Source organism: Lontra canadensis, unplaced genomic scaffold, assembly GCF_010015895.1.
Source record: "Lontra canadensis isolate GAN:19392208 unplaced genomic scaffold, GSC_riverotter_1.0 scaffold6, whole genome shotgun sequence".
In the NCBI taxonomy this organism is placed as follows: domain Eukaryota; kingdom Metazoa; phylum Chordata; class Mammalia; order Carnivora; family Mustelidae; genus Lontra; species Lontra canadensis.
In genome coordinates this window covers 34,810,700-34,832,682 of record NW_022631000.1, presented here as the reverse complement: position 1 = coordinate 34,832,682, position 21,983 = coordinate 34,810,700, and the positions used below count along the sequence as shown (strand labels likewise).

At 42.3% G+C, this 21,983-nt stretch overlaps 1 protein-coding gene across 1 annotated transcript in view; it reads right to left on the bottom strand.

The window, feature by feature from the left end:
• Positions 1-206, bottom strand: part of LEKR1 (leucine, glutamate and lysine rich 1) — a 184,839-nt gene extending 184,633 nt beyond the window's left edge. The window contains exon 1 of the mRNA XM_032852585.1: positions 151-206. The gene's annotated coding sequence lies outside the window, so the exon portion shown is untranslated. The remainder of the gene's footprint in view (positions 1-150) is intronic.
• Between the last annotated feature and the right edge of the window lie 21,777 nt (positions 207-21,983).

The window sequence follows — 21,983 nt, the reverse complement described above, 5'->3', positions numbered from 1 at the left end:
ACCCAATTCTCATCAAACAGTCTCCATGAGAAGGCTGCCAGAAGCTTCTGGGAAAGTTCTTTCTTATTAGTACATATATTTAGTGTTCATCACAATCTTGTTTAATGCTTAAAAGTTGGAAAAATCAAAATGTAAAATAAACTGATATACCAAATATCAAGGTTGTGCATCTTTTAAAGAAATGATGATATCGTTGCTTGGCAACTAATGTCCCAATGGATTGTTCTGTGAAAAAAAGCAAGTTAAAAACAATATTATAAATCCAAAAAATAAGTTTTCCAAGTAGCATTCTAAATATACATTCTGTTATTTGTGTCTATAGATGTATATTTTCTTAGGATACCAGAGTACCTCACAGAGTCAACAGAAGAGTTGAATAACCAAGCTTCAAGAAAGCAGGAAAACAGGACTTGAGAACTTCAGATATGGATTCTTTAACTATAATAATCATGGTGCGTCTCAGCCCTTTGAGTTTACCACTTAATGCAGGTTGGCTCTCTTCTTTTACAGTGTCTGCACATGGAAGGGCAGCAGTGGCTGACAGTCCAGATTTGTCAGCAAGAGGCAAAGAGGAGGACGCTGCTCCCAACCTCCAGTTAGAAAAATGCCAGGAAATAACTGTTCCGCACACTTAAGTTACACAGCAATCCTTTGACCAAATTGCTGAAGCTAGGAGATAGCAGGTACATGCCTCCTGACCAGTTGTGAGGATCAGGTAGGCAAGGCCACACATGATGAACTTCCCTTTCTAATTACATGCCTAGAACAGTAAAGGGGCACTTCTGCCCCAGAGGAAACAGACTGCTGGGCAGACAAAATAAACATCCCCAAATACACTTAAGTAAGGATCAGTTGACTGGGAAAACATTTTAAAAGTGAACAGTGAACCTTGTTCACCCTTTAAACATGTGATAAGTTGGGAGGTAAATACACGTATTTTGAAGAAGTTTCCTAGTTTACGGCAGGTATCCTAACCCAGGAAAATCCTCCTCTTCACTAATAAGATAATAATAATAATAATCCCATCCTAGGACCCTGGGATCAACACCTGAGCCGAAGAGCTTAGATCCACCATATAAAAATTTATAAATAAATAGCAGATAAGCTGAAAGCTTTTAGTCCACCGGAGTGGTTTTGTGTGTTAAACTATTTTGGTGTTAATATTTTGTTCTGCCCTCCAAACTTCATTTATCTAGATATCTACAAACATATGAGTTACGTAAATAGATATCTGAGCGAAAAACACGTTTTCTCATGATCTTGACAAGGAGCTTGGATGTCTGTTGTCTTCTCTTTTTTAAATGCGCTTGGGACTTCAGTAGACACATAAAAGAAGTCTCTCTACATTCAGTATTCCAGGGAAATAGGTACTTCTGATTTTGGAATAAAACACTGGAAGGAACGCTTCGAAGAGAAATAACAACATGCACGGAATCTAGACTCTCTTATCCATCTTTGTGCAGAGTGGACAAAACGACCTCCCGAAACCGCCGTCCTTGCTGTTCCTGTCTGTGTAAGCCTGTCACACGCTTCGCACCTGTGCGCCCTGCCTCTTAAAGTTGTTGTTTTCTTTGTTTGGTAAACTTTCCCAGCACGATTACTTATTGATTAAGCAGCTCCGGTTCCCAGTTCGTCTAATACATCCTGTGTGAGCGGTTTTTATTACCGAATGCTACCCACGTTCTGATAACAAGGAGAAGCCGTGTCCTCCCCGGTGAACTCACTCCCTTTCCCAGAAACATGGCGTGACTCCCCTCCCGGCTGGGGCTGTAAAAGTGGAAACCGGGTGCCGCCCTCCAGCACCTGCGCCTCCCGCCCCGCGGCGGCGGCGGCCAGCCAGGCAGGAGAGGGCCGCCACCAGCACGAAGTGCGTGCGGCCGCCGGCCGGCAGGTCACGCAACCCCGGCGGCGGCGGCCCCGCCCCCGCCGCCTGCTCTCGGCGCTTCCGTGCTCGTTCGGGGTTTCCTGGCGGGCACGGAGCCCGCCTTGCGTGCCGACCCGGCCGAGTAATCCCGCGCGGAATCTCGGATTCCGCCGGGCTCCTGACACACCGCGCCCTCCGCCGACTTCAGCTGAGAGGGTGATGCCCTCCACTTAACGTCAAAAAGTTTCCACCTTCGCGGCTGTAAAGCAAACACCGCGGGCGGCGGAGGGAGGGAGAAGGGGAACGCCGGCGACAAATCGGTCTCGCCCCGCGAACCCCTCTCGGTTTCTTTAGCAGGCGCGGCGCCTCCTCGGCGCCTGCCAAACCTGGCCTCTCGGTCGTGGGGGTCGTGGGCCACCGCCCGGGGGCCTCGCGCCCTGGCCGTCCTGCGCAGGAGGAACGCGGAGACCCGCCCCCGGCAGGGAGACCCGGGAAAGGGCCCCCACGGCGCCCCGGCTGCCGGGAAGCCGGCGCGGTCGGACGCCCGGGGCGCGCGGGAGGCGGGGTGCGTTGCCGGGCGACTGACCCCGGCGACCTGGCGTCTACTCCCGAACTCGGAGCGGGAGGCGGCTGTGCGTCAAGGGGCGGTGAGGGGCAGGGCCCGCTGAGGCCAAAGAGGGTGAAGGCCAGCCCTTGGGAGGTGAGGTTATTTGTTGACGTCCCGGGAGCTTTTGTTTGGTTTTGTTTTTGGTTTTGGTTTTTTTTGTTTGTGTTTTTTTGTTTGGTTTTGTTTTGTTTTTTGAAGGCAGGATGGTGGCGTTGTCGCCAGGGGTAGGGACTTGCTGCATCGCGGGCCTCAAAGCGGTCTGAAGGGCGCGTCCGCCCACCCGAAGGCTCAGGGGTGAGCGCGCCGACTGTCCCGGAGCCTCTCACGCTACGCCGCGTGCAAGCGAGGAAGCGCGTGTCGTGACGACAGGCGATGAGATCAGTTTGAATTACCACAGCGCCGTGGCTGGGGAGTGCAGCCTGTCACGCAGCCGCCGCCGGGCCCCGGCGCCGGCTCTGCCCTGGTGGCGGTGACTGCGGCCGCCCCGCGCGCGGGCTCCGGCAGAGGGAGCTGGGGGGTGAATCAGCCCCGTCCTGGCGGTCGCCAGGGGAGCGTCAGAACTATTCCCAGAGGCCGCAAAGGGCTGGGGAGCCCGAGAAGAAAACCGGACAAAATGCAACTTGCACAGTTAGGGGACTGGATTCTTTGAGCAGTCCGGCTGGCACACGGAAAATTACTTCTGTGAATCAGTGTCTTACACTGTGCCCAGTAGGTAACTGGCTAAAAACCACTGTAACGCGGAACGCAAGGGTCATTAAAATGTGCCTTTAATTTGTTTATAGTACTTCGTTTAACAGGCGGTGCACACGGCTTGCACATGCATGCATGAAATTTAATTTATACAGTCAAGTCTGGAGGCATGGTTTGGCAAGAGGAACAATTGCAAATTCAGTTAGGGTACAAACAGTAAGATTACTTAAAAGGACAAATGAACTGAAAAAAAAAAAATTCAGACCATGACACAAGGAAGCCATTACATTCAGCTTTTCATGGTCTTGAACATCTTGTACCAACTCAACTATAATACACGGCGGAAACTTCTAATTAGACACAGAAAACGCAAGTATTTAGCTGTACCAGGCAAACATTTTCTTTTTAAAAGCCTTATGTTATAGACACGTGATTCACAGCCATAAAATGGAGAAATGTATCTTTAATTTTTGTTGTGTTTCAGTCATTTCCTTAGTGAGTCAGTGATAGGTATGTCACTATGAAACAATTAGGATTAATCACAATTGCAGAAAAATCTCTGCTTTGAATTTTAAATATTATGAGTGGGGTTTTTTTGTTTTTAGAATTGTAATGTTTATACAGTGTGAGTTCAGTAATGAAGTAGGGCCTTGACCCTAAGTGCTTAGTAAATGCATCAAATAAGTATTTTCAATGAAGAAATGAATGAATATGTGAGCAGTACTCTCTGACAGAGCTGAGAACTATAAAGTGTCATGAGTGAGTAATGGCAGCTCTACCACTGTCTCATGACTCATGTGTGATCCTAGTACGATGGAAATAATGCCTACAGCATACCCACCTCACCAGAGGTGTGGGGAGGAATATTCCTTACTCACAAAAGGTGCTTTGAGATCTTTGGAGTAAGGTGATAAATTCAATTATTACAAATAATATACTGCTGTTATGGCAGCCTGTATATAAAATTACAAAAGTATAAAATAATGTTTAAATGCAGCTGTGCTACCTTTTTTTTTTTTTTTTGGGTGTTTAGCCCATCGAGTACTAAAATACAGTGGGAGGCTGCATCCTTATGTAAAATATTTGACTTATAGACATTTCACTGTCAGTTGACAAATACGATGTGCGAACCGGAAGTTCTAAATAATCAGTATTGAGTAGCATTTGTGGTGACGATTTTTTATATGAAAGCTGAGACCTCTGGCCTATGAAGTACCTAGGAGAAAACTAATTTTTGATAAGCCTTCCTAATTTGATTTGTGGAATCCTGAAGACAAAGAGATCCTCTTGGTTTACTTTCCTGTTGCTCAGTGACCAAAAGTCCTGGATTCGAGATTTACTCAACACATTAAGGGACCTACTGTCTGTTGAGCATTGCTCTAGGTGTTATAGATACACAGCAGTGAACAGAACTGTGGATTGTGTAATATTTAAATAATTTTGGTCTCCCTAACTACAAGTAACCTTAGATATGGTAATACATGACATATATTTTTGTGTAAATGTAAAACTTGTTCCTGGTCTCAGCTTTTAGAAGCGATCTCTAAGAGAGGGAAAGGAAAAGCCAAAACCAAACAATACCGCTGTTTTCCATTATTCTCCATATCCAAGTTGCCCTCATCTTTCTTAATGCCCTCTACCATCATTTTAAGGCTAAACATGCCCTTTTCGCCAGGACACCCTACATTGTACAGTCTGTTGACTGTATCATGGTGCCTTGCAGAGGAGGTGGGTAGGCACTGAATTCCAGCACCTACCTTCACCTAAGACAGGTGTTTTGCATCTACCTGAGGAAGGGGTATCTTTTTCTAATTTGAACACAGCACTGTAGCACCACCATGGCTCTCTTTGTTCTTCAGAGTTCTCAGGCAACTGACTGCCATCTGCCCTTGACATGTATTTTCATGTTATACTGAATAGCACTGCTCTGAGTAGCAAGACAGGGAACACTGGGGGATGGGGTGAAGTCAAGGCTGTAGAAATGAACCAGCAACCCTGATCACCTTCCGTGATATTTCAAATAATATATAGATAAATGAAAACTAGCTGAGGCGTGATGCTGTGTGAAATGTTCTGCAGCAAAGAGGAAGCAGTGACAGAGCAACAAAACTGCCTTTTCGGTTTTAGCAAACTGGAAGAACTGTCAACTCACAACAGGTTGCCTTAGTATTGCATTGCAACTGCAGAACATGATACAGTCAGACCACATGGCTCAACCTTCTGGCCGAGCTCATTTGTAGGATTTGATATCAAGTGATTTGATATAGGATATATGTCCTGCTGAACCCCAGGGATGGCCTTGGGTATTAAAGTGTTTTCTTTTTCCCGTTGCTAACTTCGCTGTGGTCTGTTGACATTACATCATGTTGCAAACAATGAGTGGTAGAGACTGCAGTGTCAGGATGTAGTGACCTGATTAGTCCAAACTCTTGCAGGGGAGCCGTGCGGATAGATGAGCCCCAACAAGACCTGAAGAACCATGTCGTTTTGAAATCCCAGGTGGATGGACCCCACCCTGAATACACCTTAAATCTCTTGTTGCTTTGAAGGTATAGTCATTGCTCAATAACTCCCAGGATGGAGTTAATTAGTTCTTTATATGACTTGATTATAACAAAGTGAGAGTTTAAATGTAACTTATTAAAATTGTGCAAATGTGGGCATAATATAAATATATTTTAAAACTTGGAGTTAATATCATATAAGAGCAGGGAAATGATCCAACTGCCTTAACACCTTCTAAAATGTCATCTCTTTCTAATAGTAGTCAAGCAGTTAGATTCATGGCTTAACATATAAGCCTAAAGCAAACAAAACATATGAAGAAATATGATTACTTTGCACCATACAATATATCATTTTACTTATCAAGTAAAGATTCCTATGGTATTTATTAAATTGATTAATGATTATTTACAAAAGCCTTTGGAGAGTATTGCTTTCAATTTTATTGAAATTGAGAGCATCACTTTTCAGTTTTCAAGGTGGGGAAACAGATTAGTTAAAATACTCCATGAATCCAATACCTACCAAAGACAGAATTAAAACAATTATGGAACTTTACACACAGAACACTCCTAGTAAAAATAGTTTACTACTATAACTGATCAATGTAATTCCATATCTGAGGCAATAAATGTTGCATGAATTATATTGTTTGTTTTCTGTTTGAGAACAAATACTGCTACATGTTGATATTTGCATTGCTAGTACCATGCAGTCAGTCATGATGATTGAATGAGTCAGTTAATGAATGAGTATGAGAGAAAACCCGTAAGAACTAACTTCGAAGCACTCCATTCTAATCCCTAGGCCCTCCCAGTTTCTCTCTTGCTCATTGCCTTCCCAGATTATTGATGCCTTACAGGAGCAATCAGGAAAAAGGAAGCAATCCAGATGGGAGGCTAGCTATGGTCAGATGCCTCTGAAATGAAAAAAGTATTTGCAGATGTTTCAACAAGTGGAGGGGTAGGGCTGAGTCTAGGCCACAGGAAACAACTTCCACACCTTGGGGCTACTACAATAAAGGTATCATCACTCACCAGCACAGGGTTCTGTTAGAAATTTGAAAAGGCACTCAGGATTGGAATGTTGCATGAATCCAGACTTGCCTCAGGAATGCCACAAGTGATCAGAACTAAGTATAGAAATTAATGTGATTTGTAAAAATAGCAATAAGGATCATAGTTATCTGGGAATCAAATCCTTTCATCACTTTAGACAGAGCTAATGAAACTAGAAGAAACCATCATTGATTTTGAGAGTCTCCTTCTAAATTAGTTGGCCTTTGGCTTTTGGAGAGCAAAGTTCAAATTCCAGTTCCTGCCTGACAGGAAAATCAGTCAGACACAAAGTAGATAGATAGTCTTTTAGACTCCAAACTGAAATAGCTGTGCATAAAGAAGATTGGAGTCGAAGAAACTTTGTTTTCAGAGTTGCTGAATTCATTCACCTACTGTGTGATATTTTCCATTGTGCCTTTTGAGGCCATTCACTAGATTTATGACATTTGCCTTTGTTAGCTAATCCGTTCAAATGTTTATAAGAAATTTTAGACTTTTTAATGAAAAAATGCTAAGTTCTTTTATGTTCTGTGCATGCCCTCTTCCAGAACACATTAGTTCTCTAGCTGCACAGTGGATGATGGAGCACATGATCATAACTACCAGCTGTTTAATAAGATACTAATAAAATAGAAAAGCACTTTAAAAAGTGCTTGGAGGGGTGACTAGGTGGCTCAGTAGGTCAAGCAAGCTGCTGCCTTGGCTCAGATCATCATCTTGAGGACAGAACCGGCAGGGAGCCTGCTTCTCCCTCTTCTCCCTGCTGGTACTCTCGCTATCTCTGTCTCTGTCTCTCTCTCCCAAATAAATAAAATCTTTATAAAATAAAAAGTCCGTGGAACTAGGCTCAGCCATTTACTGTTTTTGTGCCCTGGTCGTATTACTACATGAGCCTATTTTCTCATCTCTAAATATGTAACAACTGGAGAATGGTTTTGTTTTTGGCTCAGTGAACAAGGAAGAGATTTTCTAAAACAATAATCTGAATGCTTGGCAACATTGGATTTGTTCCATAAAATCCTAAACTTTTCAGTTGAGAAGAACTTATAGTAGCATAGCTGAGGACTTGACTAATAGAGTTTTTAAAAAATTACAAGGAATAGAATAAAATGCTGACAATATTACTAAAAGTAACCAGGATATATGGGAACTAGAGAAAAATTAATTAACCCTAACATTATTAGAGAATTATACATATGTTGCTATTCTTAATGAATTGCCTTTTGTAAATAATGGAATTCAAAATACGAAGACTAAATGAGAATGCTGGCAGCAAATCCTTTTGTTTTTGTTGTTGTTTTTAAACCTAAAAAAACACAGAGGTGTGTCAGATATTCTGAGATAGAATTAAATCATTAGCACAAGGAAGAGATTTAAATGTCAGGATCACATTCCTCATTTTATGGATGAGGAAGCAAATTCAGAGAGGAAAATTAATTCATTTAAAAACAGTATTACTGTTGTTACCATCGTCATCACTACAGGTACTATGCAAGGCACCGGTGTCTGTTGTGGGAATCCCGCAGTGAATAAGACAGATGTGGTCTCTTGCCCTGAATCACTCAGTTAATGGAGGAGCTAGGAACAGAAATAAGTCTGTGGATTTCTAATTAAAAGAGCTTCCATTAATCAAGTACTGACTCCAGACCAGGCCCTAAAGTGTTTCACCTACATTAAGTGACATAATCTTCACTAATTTACAGTAGGATGGAGTGTGTCTTCCCACTCCGGTTGTCTCCTTCCCTGTGAAGGGAGCTCCATTAACATATGAGTCCTGGCTTTTCTCCCTGCCTTGTTTACTATGCCCAAGGGGAGATAAAGTGACATCTGAGTTTGGAAAGAGTGACTGTGCCTAACTAAGTAGCTCAGTCCCTTTCCTTCTCTTTTCTTAGGACAATGGTGCCTGAAGGGAAGCTTTGTCTTTTGCTCTTCTAGGCCCAAAGATGAACAGGGCAGAAGGAGGCCTCTTCAGGTCTTGTGAGTGGGGAAACAAATTTCATAGCGGGGTTTTACATTAGGAAGCCCACTTTCCCATAAATACTAGCTTTCTCATCAATAAAATCTCTGTGTGTATGTATGTAAGAGAGAAACATTGCATAAAAATAAAAGAGCAAATAGGCAAGTGTGTCCTAACATATTCAAATCACCCCAAACCAGCCAAGATCTACCCAGTGTGCACGTCTATGCTCCACATTCTGACCCCACCTGCCCCAGCACTGAGGAAATAATATCTGAAAATAATCTCAGCATACCCTTCTTAGATCATATGCCCAAGCAGCGAAGCAGCTTTGCACGGCAGCCTGGACCTTTCGCAAATGGCACCAAAAATTAACCATCACAGCTTCTACACAGATTTCGCCCAAGTTTTCACGTTTCTGGAACTGTGTTTGCTGCTGGGCTTTCTAGGAGACAAAGTGGTGGAATGAAAAGACCTTGGGATTTATAGAAATAGAAGCCCCAGATTTGACTCCACCTGAGTAAGTCTATCTAACTTGGAACCTCTGTTTTTCCTCTAAAGAACAACATGGATTGCCTTAATGAGCTCACTCGGTCATTTGAGACCCAAAGAGGAAAATGTATGTACCGGTGCTTTGTAAATGATAAAGGACTATAAAAATGTTAGTTGTTTTATAGGCTTAAAAATACAAGCTCTAGATAGTAGTTCTCATGTTTACTATGCATTTTAAGCTTGCCTTCATGCCAAGATGTTTGTATGGCTAGGTGGTTGATAGTGGCCTAGGTGATTATTATTTAAAGACTAATAACAGCTCCACCAACTAAGCTCATCTCTCTCCCAACCAACATTACTTACTTAGTGTAATTAAAAAATAAAAACCTCTCTTCTATTGCTGTCTACATTTTTGCCATTCATCTTTGGTGTTAGGTGGTAACTCTCAGTGACATTCCTATAAATTCTGAGCAAGTCATAAAATACTTTTCCCTTAAGAAGAAGCAGCAGCACATTTGAGAAGTAGGGGCCAAGTTGGGGAGGTTGATAGAGAGGCTAAACTCAAGTGAAAAGCATGGAAGGGTCAGGGCTGTCAGTTTCAACAAAAAGTTCTGATTTAAAAAAAAAAAAAAAAACCTGAGGAAGGAAAGGAGAAGGTAGCCAGGAGCAAGGGAACATTGTTTCAAAGTGGCATCCTTTCCATAAATTATCTTAAGGCTTGTCCCCCACCCCCCGCCCGATCAGTCTACCCTATCTCAACCTGAAAGTCAGAAAAAAATGGACTCCAACCCTGTCTCTCTGACCATCCAGCTGTATGACCTTGGGTATGTAACTTTACCTCCCTTGGTCTCATTTTCATTATCTGTAAATGAAAACTTTGGATAAATATTCTCTAAAGTCATTTCCACAAAAAAATATTCTGTAATTCTAGCAAAGAGCCTGTGAATTCCATCCTCTTTCGACATTTAAGTCTTACCTTCCTCCAGGAGAATAATTTATCTTAGAAATGTGCAAAGAAGTAGGTGTGTATGTCTCTGTATGACTATGTGTTAGCATGTGTGTATAGACACCAATGGTAAAGTTAGATCATAGGCCGGAGAGAAGCATTTCTGGAAAATTAGAACAGAAATTAGTCAATTGTACACTATCTTATTTGAACCATTTCTCTTATAAACAAAGAAACTCCCCAAGAAGTTTTTCCAATTTTGGTTGTATTCAGACACATTCACAGTTCAGTTAAAAAAAACTGTTGAGCCTTACATATCACACTTGAAATATTAAAGAATACATACTGGCATTTAAAGCAAGCACCAGCCTAAAAGCATACAGACTTCTTGATAATTGCTCTGTAAGTCGCCAAGAGAATAAATGAATAAAATGTCTATAATAGTTGTTAAATTCTCAAAATGATACAATTTTCTCCTGAGTATACAGAAGAGATTCTCCATGTTTTTCTGTATGGGGATAATTTTGCTCACTGCATGAGTAGGACGAAGCAAAAAGAATAACAAAGAGGTCAACTATATGACCTCAGGCATTAGAACAATTTAGGGAGAGGGATTCATTGATTCAGTATTAATCATTTCTGAAAATCTGGTGGAATCAAAGACATTCCCATGTCTTTCATGTACTTTAATAAGCTATTAATAACTTTGGCATCTATTAAATAAAATTCTACTCTCAGAACCAACAAGAGATAGGAATACTATTGTCCTGTTTCTTGTTTATATAGATGACCTATCTAATTACTTTCTCTATTAAACATGACTACTGCTTCCAGAACTGAAAACTGTAAGCATTAGACAAGGCTAGAGATGGGAGACCAGAGAAAATCAAGAAGTTTGGGAGGAAGGAGAGTACACAGAAAAGACTGCAGTCTTTGAACTGATATATGGGCTTAAATCCTAGTTCCACTAAATCTAAGATTTATTTGATTTTTGTCGTCCATAAAATAGGGCTGATACCTGCCTTACAGTTGTGAAAATTCCTGATATTGCATGTGTACTCAATACACAGTAGGCATTATCATTATTCTCTTGTTAATAATGTGTCCGTGTGGCAAATAGCTGGTCTTCCTGATTTAAATTTGAAATCATGCTCCTTCCAGGTCCTAACTCCTATGAAATTATGCCGTTTCAGAAAAGTTATGGAATATTCCTAAGACTACCTGGGAAGATAATGATGGTTTTTTAGAATACAGTCTAACTTCTGACATAAAGAAAAGAAAAAGAAGAGAGGGGGGAGGAAGAGGAACAAAAGGAGAGGGATTAAAGAAAAATGAAGAGAAGTCAAAAGAAGAAAATGAGCAGAAACAAAAAGAAAAAGGAGACCTAGGTCTTTGTACCTGCATTTAGCCACATTCAAGAGTTACTTAAGCAGCGCCTGGATGGTTCAGTCAGTCAAACATCCTCCTCTTGATTTCAGCTCAGGTCATGATCTCGGGGTCATGGAATCTAGCCCCACAATTGCTCTGAGCTCAGCTGGGAGTCTGCTTGAGATTCTCTCTCTCTTTCTAAAAAAAATAAATCTTTAAAAAAAAAAAAAAGTTACTTACGTCCCCCCTGATGGTTTTCATGCTTTTCTTGCTTGACTCATCCAACTGTAATAGTTCTTTGAGCTGAAATACCTTTTTTGGACTTTTTCCAGACCAGCAGATTTCTACTCATCTTCTAGGCTCTCACTGAATCTCACTGGAGGACCAACATACCTAAAGCATATACTATGTGCTCAGTATCTTGCTAGGTGCTTTACTTGAGCTGCCTCATTTATGATGGGCATAGTCCTGAAAGGGGTATATTATCAATCCTTTATAGAAGGAGGCAACGAGGAACTAAGTCAATTAGCCAGAAAAAAAGTCAAGCCTGGAATGGATCCCAGGACTGAAGGATCCAAAAGCATTCATTTTATTCTTTGCATCACAGTGCATATAATACTGACCCTCTCTATCAGAATGAATGAGGGGTCGAGTGGCAGAAGGAGAGGGAGAGAGAATATTTTTTTTTTTAAGACATTTATTTATTTAAGAGAGAGAGAGCAAGCATGTACCTGCACGGGGAGGGGAGAGGCAGAGGAAGAAAGAATGCCAAGCAGACCCCAGCTTCTTGGGGAGGCTGACAGGGGCTCTATCCCATGACCCTGAGTTCATCAGCCCACCACTTAACCAGCTGAACTACCCACATGCCCCTGTTTTGTTTTGTTGTTTTTTTTTAAGGTTTTATATTTTTAGGTAATCTCTACACCCAACATGGGGCTTGAACTTATAACCCTGAGATCAAGAGTCTCATGCTCTACCGACTGAGCCAGCCAGGCATTCCTCACTCCATTTTGTTTTAATTTGTTACTTTTATTCTCTCGTCTGCCAATTCTATTCTGTTAAACATTTGTTGAGCATCATCTATGGGTGAAATAATGGATTATATTCAGGCTTTTAGTAGACTATAATTTTTTTTTAATTTTGTTTTGTTCTTATTTATTATTTCCTTGTTTTTTAAATTGTGGTAAAAAAACACATAACAAAATTTACCATCTTAACAATTTTTAAGTGCACAGTTCAGTAATGTTAAGTATATTCACATTTTATGCAACTGTAAATCATTTTGTTAATGTTTGTAATTCCTATAGTGCTTAGTGCATGTTTGCTGAATAATCAGGACTTTGCCACCCGATCTTAAAACTGCCAGTCCCCAAATCCCAATGCTCCTGAGTGCACCATGCCTGAAGGGATCCTAGGTAGCCCTGTGGGCAAAGACAGAGTTAATATTTCTAAGTTCCTATTTAAGAGCTGTCATGTATCCTAGATCTTGAATTTTATTTACTAATTTTCAAAATAGCTCATAAACTCGCATGATTCAAAATTGAACAAGTATAAAAGAGCGTACAGCGAAAATGTTCCCATTCACTCCCCAGCCATCCAATTTCTCTCCCTGGAGATGACATACAGAAGCTACAGATGAGTTCCCTGTTGATCAACATTGAGTGATTTGAGGGGGTCCAGTCTTTTGCTGGTAAAACACTGCTGCAGCAAACAGCCTCGACATAGAGCGTTTTGCAAGTGTGCAATCATATCTGTCTGATACATTTCTAGACTTGGGATTACTGGGTCAAGGGTGTGTACATTTGTGGTTTGAGAAGGCATTGCTGGGGATTTTTATATTACCGCCCTCCCTCCCCACTCCCTAGCCGTGGAGAACTGTAGTGCAATGACAGCTGTTACTTACTGACAATGGCAGAGTGAATTCAACATGTGAACAGTGTGGAGGCAGAAAAAATAGAACCATTACCGGATGGCTTCTTTTGGTCAAGATTTCCAATTCATGATGGAATCTGCTTGACCAGAATCATCCTGTCTCGCCAAGCCTCCTCGAGGTCTCCTGGAGTCACTACCCCAGGGTTATTTACCGGCCTTGAGTCACATGCTCAACTGAAGTACAGGCTGTAGGTTGAGGATCAGCCCAGAGAGCCTGTGGCTGCCTCTCCGGTGGGGGCCGTGGACAAAACAGGATCCCTTTGGAAGCAGCCTCTGCAGGCAAACATTGGGATTAGGATATCTGTAGGGTGACCAGACTCTCCATTTTCCTAGGATGGCCCCAGGTTATGTCTGTTGTCTAGCATAATTACCAACCGAACTTACTTCCTTTCATGCTAAGAAGCGTCCCAGTTTGACCTATAACTTACTAACATTGCCTAAGTTAGGGCAGTGCTGTTCCTACTGGGTTTAAAGAGCCCTTGGATCTGTATAGGTGCCTGAGGAGAGACTTTCAGAGGGAAAGGAAGAGGCTAAGCAGGTGACAACCCGTTGCCACTGTCTGGTGTGACTAAGAGGAGATTAAGCTTATAACAATGAACACATTTCTATCTAATAGGAGTTAGATGTTTCTCAAAACTTTTAAGTCAGTTGCATTTGTCCCCTCTCTGATGACACGTTAAGTACTGTCAGGCATTTCCTCCACCAGAAGAGATCACTGAGAATCTCTTGAGGCGGTAATCGCTTGACCTCGGCAGATACAGCGTCTGAATTTACCATTTATTTGACAGTGCAGATGGGCCAGGCCTTAATCTAATGGACCACTTGTGGCTTTTAACAAGAGCTTCCCCGAATGCCCATTTATTTGCTCTACGAGAGTCAGAGCAAATGGAGCCTGGTCTAGGTGAGAGAATGGGCAAGAATGACATTCTGAGTTCAGTTCAAAGATGCTGCACTCTGATTTATTTCCAAAGCAGCATCCAAGGAGTGCGAAGGATAGACATGAGGTAAGGCAGATGCAGCTGCCTGTTGCCTCCTTTATTCTTCAGAGAGACACATAAATTTGGTGGTGTTGGCAGCCTGAAGAAAGTGAGATGTCTGGGAGGTCAGGGGAGCCCAGAAGTAGGGGCTCACTATCTTTCATACCTCCCACCACATCAGCAACCAGAAACAATTTATGCTACCATATAAGGCCAAAATGTAGTTCTCCAGCAGGCTACTTCCTTCAGGCTAGTGTCCAGATTCCAGACCTTGAAATGGTTGCTGTGCCCAGCCTGGGGCAGTCTCTCCTTATCTACACCTGGGCGGTGGGGTGTAGGAGTTTTCTACTTACTTTGCAGGCAGGCTTGGCCTTGGTCTACCACAAACATATTTGAGCCTTTAAGTTCTCAAACAAACTCTTGGCCTTCTCCTGAATTAACACAGGCTAAAGGACATCTGCGTTGATTGTGATCCTCTAACCCCATGGGCCAGGCTTTCCATTTGGTTAATCATGTTGCTTCATCTCTTGCTGATTACTCTTGATTGCAAAAGCCCAGCTCTTCAATTGCTGCGGGATTCTCTTTGTCCTTCAGAACTGTTCCTTCTGTGAAAACAATTCATCCCTTGCACACATACAACTCTCATCCTTTTTTCCTCGCTTAGAATGTGTATTCCCTCCACTGTTGTTTCCATCCTAGCCATATGTGTCTTCTTACTAGCTCTTCCAACAGTCTCGCAGCTTCTGTACTCTCTGGACACAAAATGGTGGAGAGTGTTCCCAAAGCGCACCCCCCACCTAAATCTGTGCCCAATCACAGCAAACATGGCCAGTGACAAAAACCAGCCACCAACAACTGGTAATACCACTAATCTATGCCAAACAGGACAGATGAACATTTCCCCTGGAGCCCAGTTTTGTTCAAATCTATGGAAGCGTGTTGTTGTAAAGTTCTTAAAGAGAGTAACTTATTTTCCTCCCTGTTTCACTTCCTTTTTTCCCCCTTTTCTCAACCTCTCAATCAAAGATGGTTTAAGATGGCTTGTAGAGTCCAAAGAAACTGATGAAGGCTTGAATAACAGGAAGAAAGTGGGTGGCCTATAAAAACAGGGAGACTGCAAAAGTAAAAAGAAGAAGAGTGGAGCAGATCACTGCTAACTTGGATCTTCTAGATGCCCATTAAGTTCAAGTTTGATTTGTATCAGTTTGCAAAAGCAAACACAAGTCCAGCTCCTCTCTACTGGCCCCTTCCAACAAGGGAGGATGATTTTGTAGGAGAGGCTGTGCTAAGAGATTACCCTTCCCACACACCAATATTATGTTTGGCTTTCTGACTTGCTTCGACTAATGAAATGTGAGTAGAGAGGGCATGTGACATTTCTAGCAGAAGCTTTAAAAACCATTGCATGGTTCTGCCATGGCGTTTCCCTCTGTTATAAAATGACCAATGTGTCACAGGTGGGGATTGCTCCTTCAGTCCAAGTCCCAAAATAAAGATGACCTGGAACAGAAGCTGATCTGTTATTGACATGAGTGAGAAAATAAACCAGGAAACAACCTTTGTTGTTATAACCACCAGAATAGAAGGTTCATCTGTTATTGCAGCATAATGCGGCTTGACCTGGCTGATAAAGCCATTAATTCCAGAAAGCTGAGAGAGAGAGCAGCAGTAGAAATGTTTGGGGTGGGGGGAATCAAGGGTATTGTGGCACAATAACACAGGAGACTTAGGAACCATTGAAACATCAGGAGGACCTCCAAGGGGAACAATACTGGTTCTTAGAAGAGGAGTCAGTATCAGGGAAAACCTACACAAGGACTCCTTCAGGAAGTAGGAGGGGAGAAAAGGGACACAATTCAGAATGAACTGCAGAACCGAAGTACCTTATTCTTAGTTATCTGTAGTGTAGAAATGAAATAGACTTTGAGGGCTAGGACTAAAAGAAAAGCCAATACTTTCCTTTCCTCTGGCCCAAGTTTGACTGCTTGCAGTATGATCTTGCAGTAGGATCGAAAGCCCCAGATGGAATTCCTAAGGTGCCCCACACATGTCTCCATGTGGAAGGTACTGTTTTAGAGAGCACATGGAAGTTATGGTCATTTCAGATCCTGCCTACTGCCTGGGCCAATTCCTATGGTTATAATCCATCTAGGGAGGCTGCAGGGGTCCCAGCTAGGAAAACCAGGTCCTGGACTGGCATGAAGCTCAGAGGGAAGTGCTTTTAGGGCCATTTCTTACCTTTCTATATTCTTTGTCTTATCTGTGCTTTGGATTCAATCAATGTTGAAAGCGAGGATTCTAATCTTCTCTCTGGTGCTGAGAGAAGTTGTATTTAGAGGTAGGTTTTCCCCACAGGATGAGAATGCTGTTTTCCTTGTTCACACTGCTACAGAGCTGGTTAACTTCTGTCTGTAGCAGGTCCAGAATAGAAGGTCAGAGTCACACATGCCGCCTAGGTCTCTGGGAGGCAGCAGGGCAGTGGGTTCCTTTAAAGTGTCATTCTTGGAGCATCAGCATCACCTGGAAACTTGTTAGAATGCAAATTCTTGGGCCTCATCCAACACCTACCAAATATAAAATTCTGGGAGCGGGGCCCAGCAATCTGTGCTTCAACAAGCCCTCCAGGGGATTCTGATACACACATAAATTTGAGAATCACTGCATTAGGGGGCATCTGTGAACAACATGCGTCTTTCTCAAGACCTGTCTTAATAGACCCAGGCTAAGACAGGATCAACTCCAAACCCTCCTCTGAGCTTATTGAATGAGGATCCACTCCACTTGCCAGCAGGGCTTCCCTATCTTCATAGCACACCTCAAAGTGGAGAAGGAATGAGAAGGGTTCAGGTCTTCCCATGGTGCCATATCGAGTCGAGCACATTCGCCAGCACCTCTTAGGCCAATCCAGCTCAAGCTGAGGCCAGAATTGGAAGCCACAGATAAATGTCTCGGTTCCCATAAGGTCCACATAAGACAAAAGAGGCTGGGGATGAAATCCACTCTGTGAAATTGGTATCGTCTCCATTTTACACACAGGAAACCTGACAAGAAATTTAAATAACTTGTCACAATCATAAAATTAGCAAGTGATGGAGCTGGGATTTAAATCCAAACAGTCTAACTCAGAATCTGCTGGGAAATTGTTTGCAACATTCCCGGGCACACACTTTGAGAGTCCTGCTTGGAAATAATTGATTTGATCGATTTGAAGCCCATGCCCAAATGGTCCCCTTATGTCAGCCTGCTGTCACCAGTCATTTGCTTTCCAAACTGAGGCAGTTGACCCAAACATTAGTAAATGAAGGTATAATTCGAATTCCAAGATAGACATATTGTTATTTCTCTTAAACGATTTGCCCTTTAAACTCTTCTCCAAATGTAGGGGCAAGAGCTGCAAATAGAGCTCTAAGCTCTAGACACCTCCGCTGGAGTATCTCATGGGCATCTCACATTGCGCATGTGCTGGTAGAGCTCTTCATTCCAGCCCACAGCCTGCCCCTCCCCCGGCCTTGCCTAGCTCCGCGAACACAACACAGTGGTCCAGCCAAAATCTTAAGCGCCATTTCTTCTTCCTTCCTTCCCTCTTTATCCCGTATCCATCTACTTGACTTCAACAGCAAGTCCTGGTAGTTCCCAAACTGTATTCCGAATCTGTGCCCTTCTTCCCACCTCTACTGCTACTATCTAGGCCAAGTCGCCATCTCCTCTCATGGACTGCTAGATTCGCCTTCCAACCAGACTTCCTGTATTTACCATCTCACCTCCTCAGATCCATTCTGGACATATATTCGGAATGACCTTTTGAGAATACACCAGCTATCCTTCATCTGGTTATTCAACTTACGTGGTTGTTTTCGGTTATAAATGGTCACATTTGCAGTTACTGTATTTGTTCTTTTAAGTTTATTTCTGAATCCTAAGAAAATAAATTGGCCCAGGGAAAGCAAAAAATAAATATAAATCAATAAATTAATAAATGCACACATACATGCATACAATACACTGGCTATGTCCCTCTCCTGTTTAAGTCCTTGAGTGTTTCCCCATTACATTTAGAGTAAGAGCCAAATTCCTTCCTTGGGCCCACAGAGGCCTCAGAGGCTCCAGACCCTGACTAGTCCCTGGCCTCCCTTCCTCCCCTCACCCTAGCTCACATCTCTGCACCGCGTCTGGCCTTCCTTTCGTTCTTCAGCAGGAGAGGCTGCTCATTGCTGCAATAGGGTAGAAATGCTATTCCCTCCACCCCCAGCTTCTTTCTTGGGATCTTGAACTGACAATCCAAGATATCATCTGTCAGTCCTCCGAACAAATACATTTCCTAAGAAAACTTTTTCCTAATCACTCTTTTTTTTTTTTCAAGATTTATTTATTTGAGGGGGGAGGGGTAGAGGGAGAGAGAATCTCAAGCAGACTCCACACTGAGCATGGAGCCCAATGTGAGACTCAATCTCACGACCCTGAGATCACAACCTGAGCTGAAACCAGGAGTTGTATGGTTAACCGACTATGCCACCCAGGCATCCCCCCAAGCCACTTTTTTAAACTAATATGCCCATCCCACTAATCTTCCTAGTGAAGGGATCAGAACATGCACTCCCAAAGATGCTACTTTGGCATACTGATTATTTTGAGCTGAAGGCAATTGAAAAACAGCAGATACAAGAAGGGCTCTCTGCCCTTCCCCCGCTCTAAAAATGCAGGGCATAAATTTCCTATGAGAAAGATGCCCTGCTGGTACCAGAAAGAATAGAAAATTTTTATCACTGGAGCTGGGGAGTTGATGCCAAGATGAGCCCACAAAACAACAAATCTTATTAAAGTAATCCTTAGCTTCCATTTGTTTCCGTCATATATTTCCTAGTCACTTTCCCACAATTTACCACCCCCAGAGGCCCAAACCTCTTCCCTTTATCCAGTTACTTCTTCACAATTTCTCACCTTTTGTTGAAATAGCATAAAAGCCCCCAAGTCTATTTTCACCTCTTTCCTGTGATGTCCCCTATGCCAAGTAAAAATACTAACATCAAATAAAATGTGTATGCTTTTGTCCTGCTTAATGTCACTTGTCAGCTGAATTTGTAACCCTAGTTACAGAAATAAGAGAGTTAGAGAAAAAATTTTCCTTCCCTACAGTCGCACTTACTTATTGAAATGTATATTGCATACCTACTGTTTTGTTTAATGTCCTCTGCACTAAAATGTAAGCTCAGTGAAGGTAAAAGGAGCACTTGTCCTATTCATACAATATGTCCAGGCCCGGCACATAGCTGGTGCTCAATAAACATCTGTTGAGCTACTAAATCTGCAGAAAGGTGATGTAGTTTAAGCCCCAAGGAGAACGAGGTATCTGAGAGAGAATGTTAAGAGCCTCACTAACTGTCCACCGTTGATGGCATTATTCGTTTCAGGTCCCACACATGGGCCAAGCCACCACCTTGACTGAATACTTATTAAACATGATTAAAGGTAGCAGGTCTCCTAGTTTCAAGAGAAAGGAAGAAAAGTGTGAAGATTTGAAGAAAGGGAAAGTGAACTACCAGGAAAGGGCCTTGTGAATAGCACACAGCAAGAAGTCTAAATGTAGAGCAGATATCGAATCCTAAATGCCTGGTTTTCAAAAGCAGTCTTAACACAGAATCCTGGAGAGAGAAAATGGGTAGGGGTGTGGGGTTCAGAAAAAGAAAGCAAGAGAGACGGAGACACAGGGAGAAACTGGGGCAGAGAGTCATTAGATCATAAGCCCTATTCTGCTCAGCCGTGGATTCAAACTAACCCTTCGCACCAAACAACATGCGTACATCTATTCACTGAGGATAAGGGTAGTCAACAGAGTATTTTATCATATACAAAGAGAAAGAAAACAAGTGTGAAGTGGAGGCCTTTGCCAAGGTGACAGCAGTAACAGCCTTCTAACAATAGTGGGTTTGCCCAGTGACACGGGCACGCAGCCTCTGACGGCCATGATGACCTCTTCAGGTTTCATGTGCTACGTGACACCTCCCATGAAAAGTCTGCTGTGGGGAGTCTGGTGTGTGCTGTGCAACAGTGATGGTCTCCCCTGCAATCAAGAGTTTATTAGCCAAGAAGTACCGATAAAGCGTCAGTGTAAGGAAATGCCAAAACAGAAAGCTAAATGATTTTTTAAAACATAAACTTCTTAAAATGGAAGAGGTGTTACACACACACACACACACACACACACACGCATTCATTTATAGACCAAGAGAGCTTCATAAAGTGGCTTGTAAATTTAGATTGTTTTAATAATAATATGAGGGGCGCCTGGGTGGTTCAGTGGGTTAAAGCCTCTGCCTTTGGCTCAGGTCATGATTCCAGGGACCTGGGATCAAGCCCCGCGTCGGGCTTTCTGCTCAGCGGGGAGCCTGCTTCCTCCTCTCTCTCTCTCTCTGCCTGCCTCTCTGCCTACTTGTGATCTCTCTGTCAAATAAATAAATAAAATCTTAAAATAATAATAATAATAATAATAATATGATTTTGGGCCATTTCTACTTTAAGCTAATACTATGGAAAATGCTTTTTGGGCGATTCTTTTTCTAAAAATTGGTGTTTAAAGAAAGAATATCATGAGGGAATTTATAAATGTAAAGTAATACAAAAATACATTTGATAGGAAGTACTCCCCTTGTCAAAATAGGCCTGTGATAGACAGAAAATGAATTTGAAGAGATTTTTTAAATTGCATCAGATTTTTGTCTCTAATCCATTTGCCCATCACTTGGTATCACTGATGTCAGTTTATTATCATTGTGGTGACCAAGGCACACAAGGGTCAAGCAACCCTTGATTCTGATTCTGGCTCTAGCCTGCCCTTGCTGGCTGAGTCATTTAATCTTCAAGCCAAGCTTTTGTCACCTATAAAATGGGGCCACAGGATTGTTGTAAAGATAAAATGAGATAATGTATGTAAAACATCTGGTACAAAATAATATACAGTGCACGGTCCTAGTACTTATTATGAATTACAGTAATTCAATAAATATCACGTGCCTTTGGTGTGGGAGGCCTTGTTTTAGGCATGAGGAGTGGGATCAGGGCTGCCTGTGTGATTGTACAGGTTGTGCACAAAACAAATCTGCAGGCCACCATTTGCATCATCATCCAAAGGAACAATGCAACCTGAAGACAGTAGGATACAACCTGGGAGTCATACTTTGTTGCCCCAGTAGTGGAAAGTAAAATGGGGAAAGCTTACATTCCAATGAAAGGAATAACATTTGTTATGACTTAGCACTTTATAAAAACATTATCATTCTATATAAGTAGTGAACCAGTAAGTATTATTCAAACATTTACCAGACATTCAAAGCTATTCTAGACAGAGTAGGCAATGTAGAAGTAAAGGATTGCTTTGCCTTATTTCTGTAATTAAGCAACTTAAAATCCAGTTGGAGTCAAATACACAAAATATACATAAGTGCTAATCTGCATGACATAATTAAGTACAGGCAGTCCTCACTTTGCCCGGCAGTGTGGGAACATAAAAATGACCTATATAAGCTGAAGCCATGCAAAGTAATCTTAATAATCAGTAGGGAAAATTACGATTATTCCAAGATCTTTAAAAAC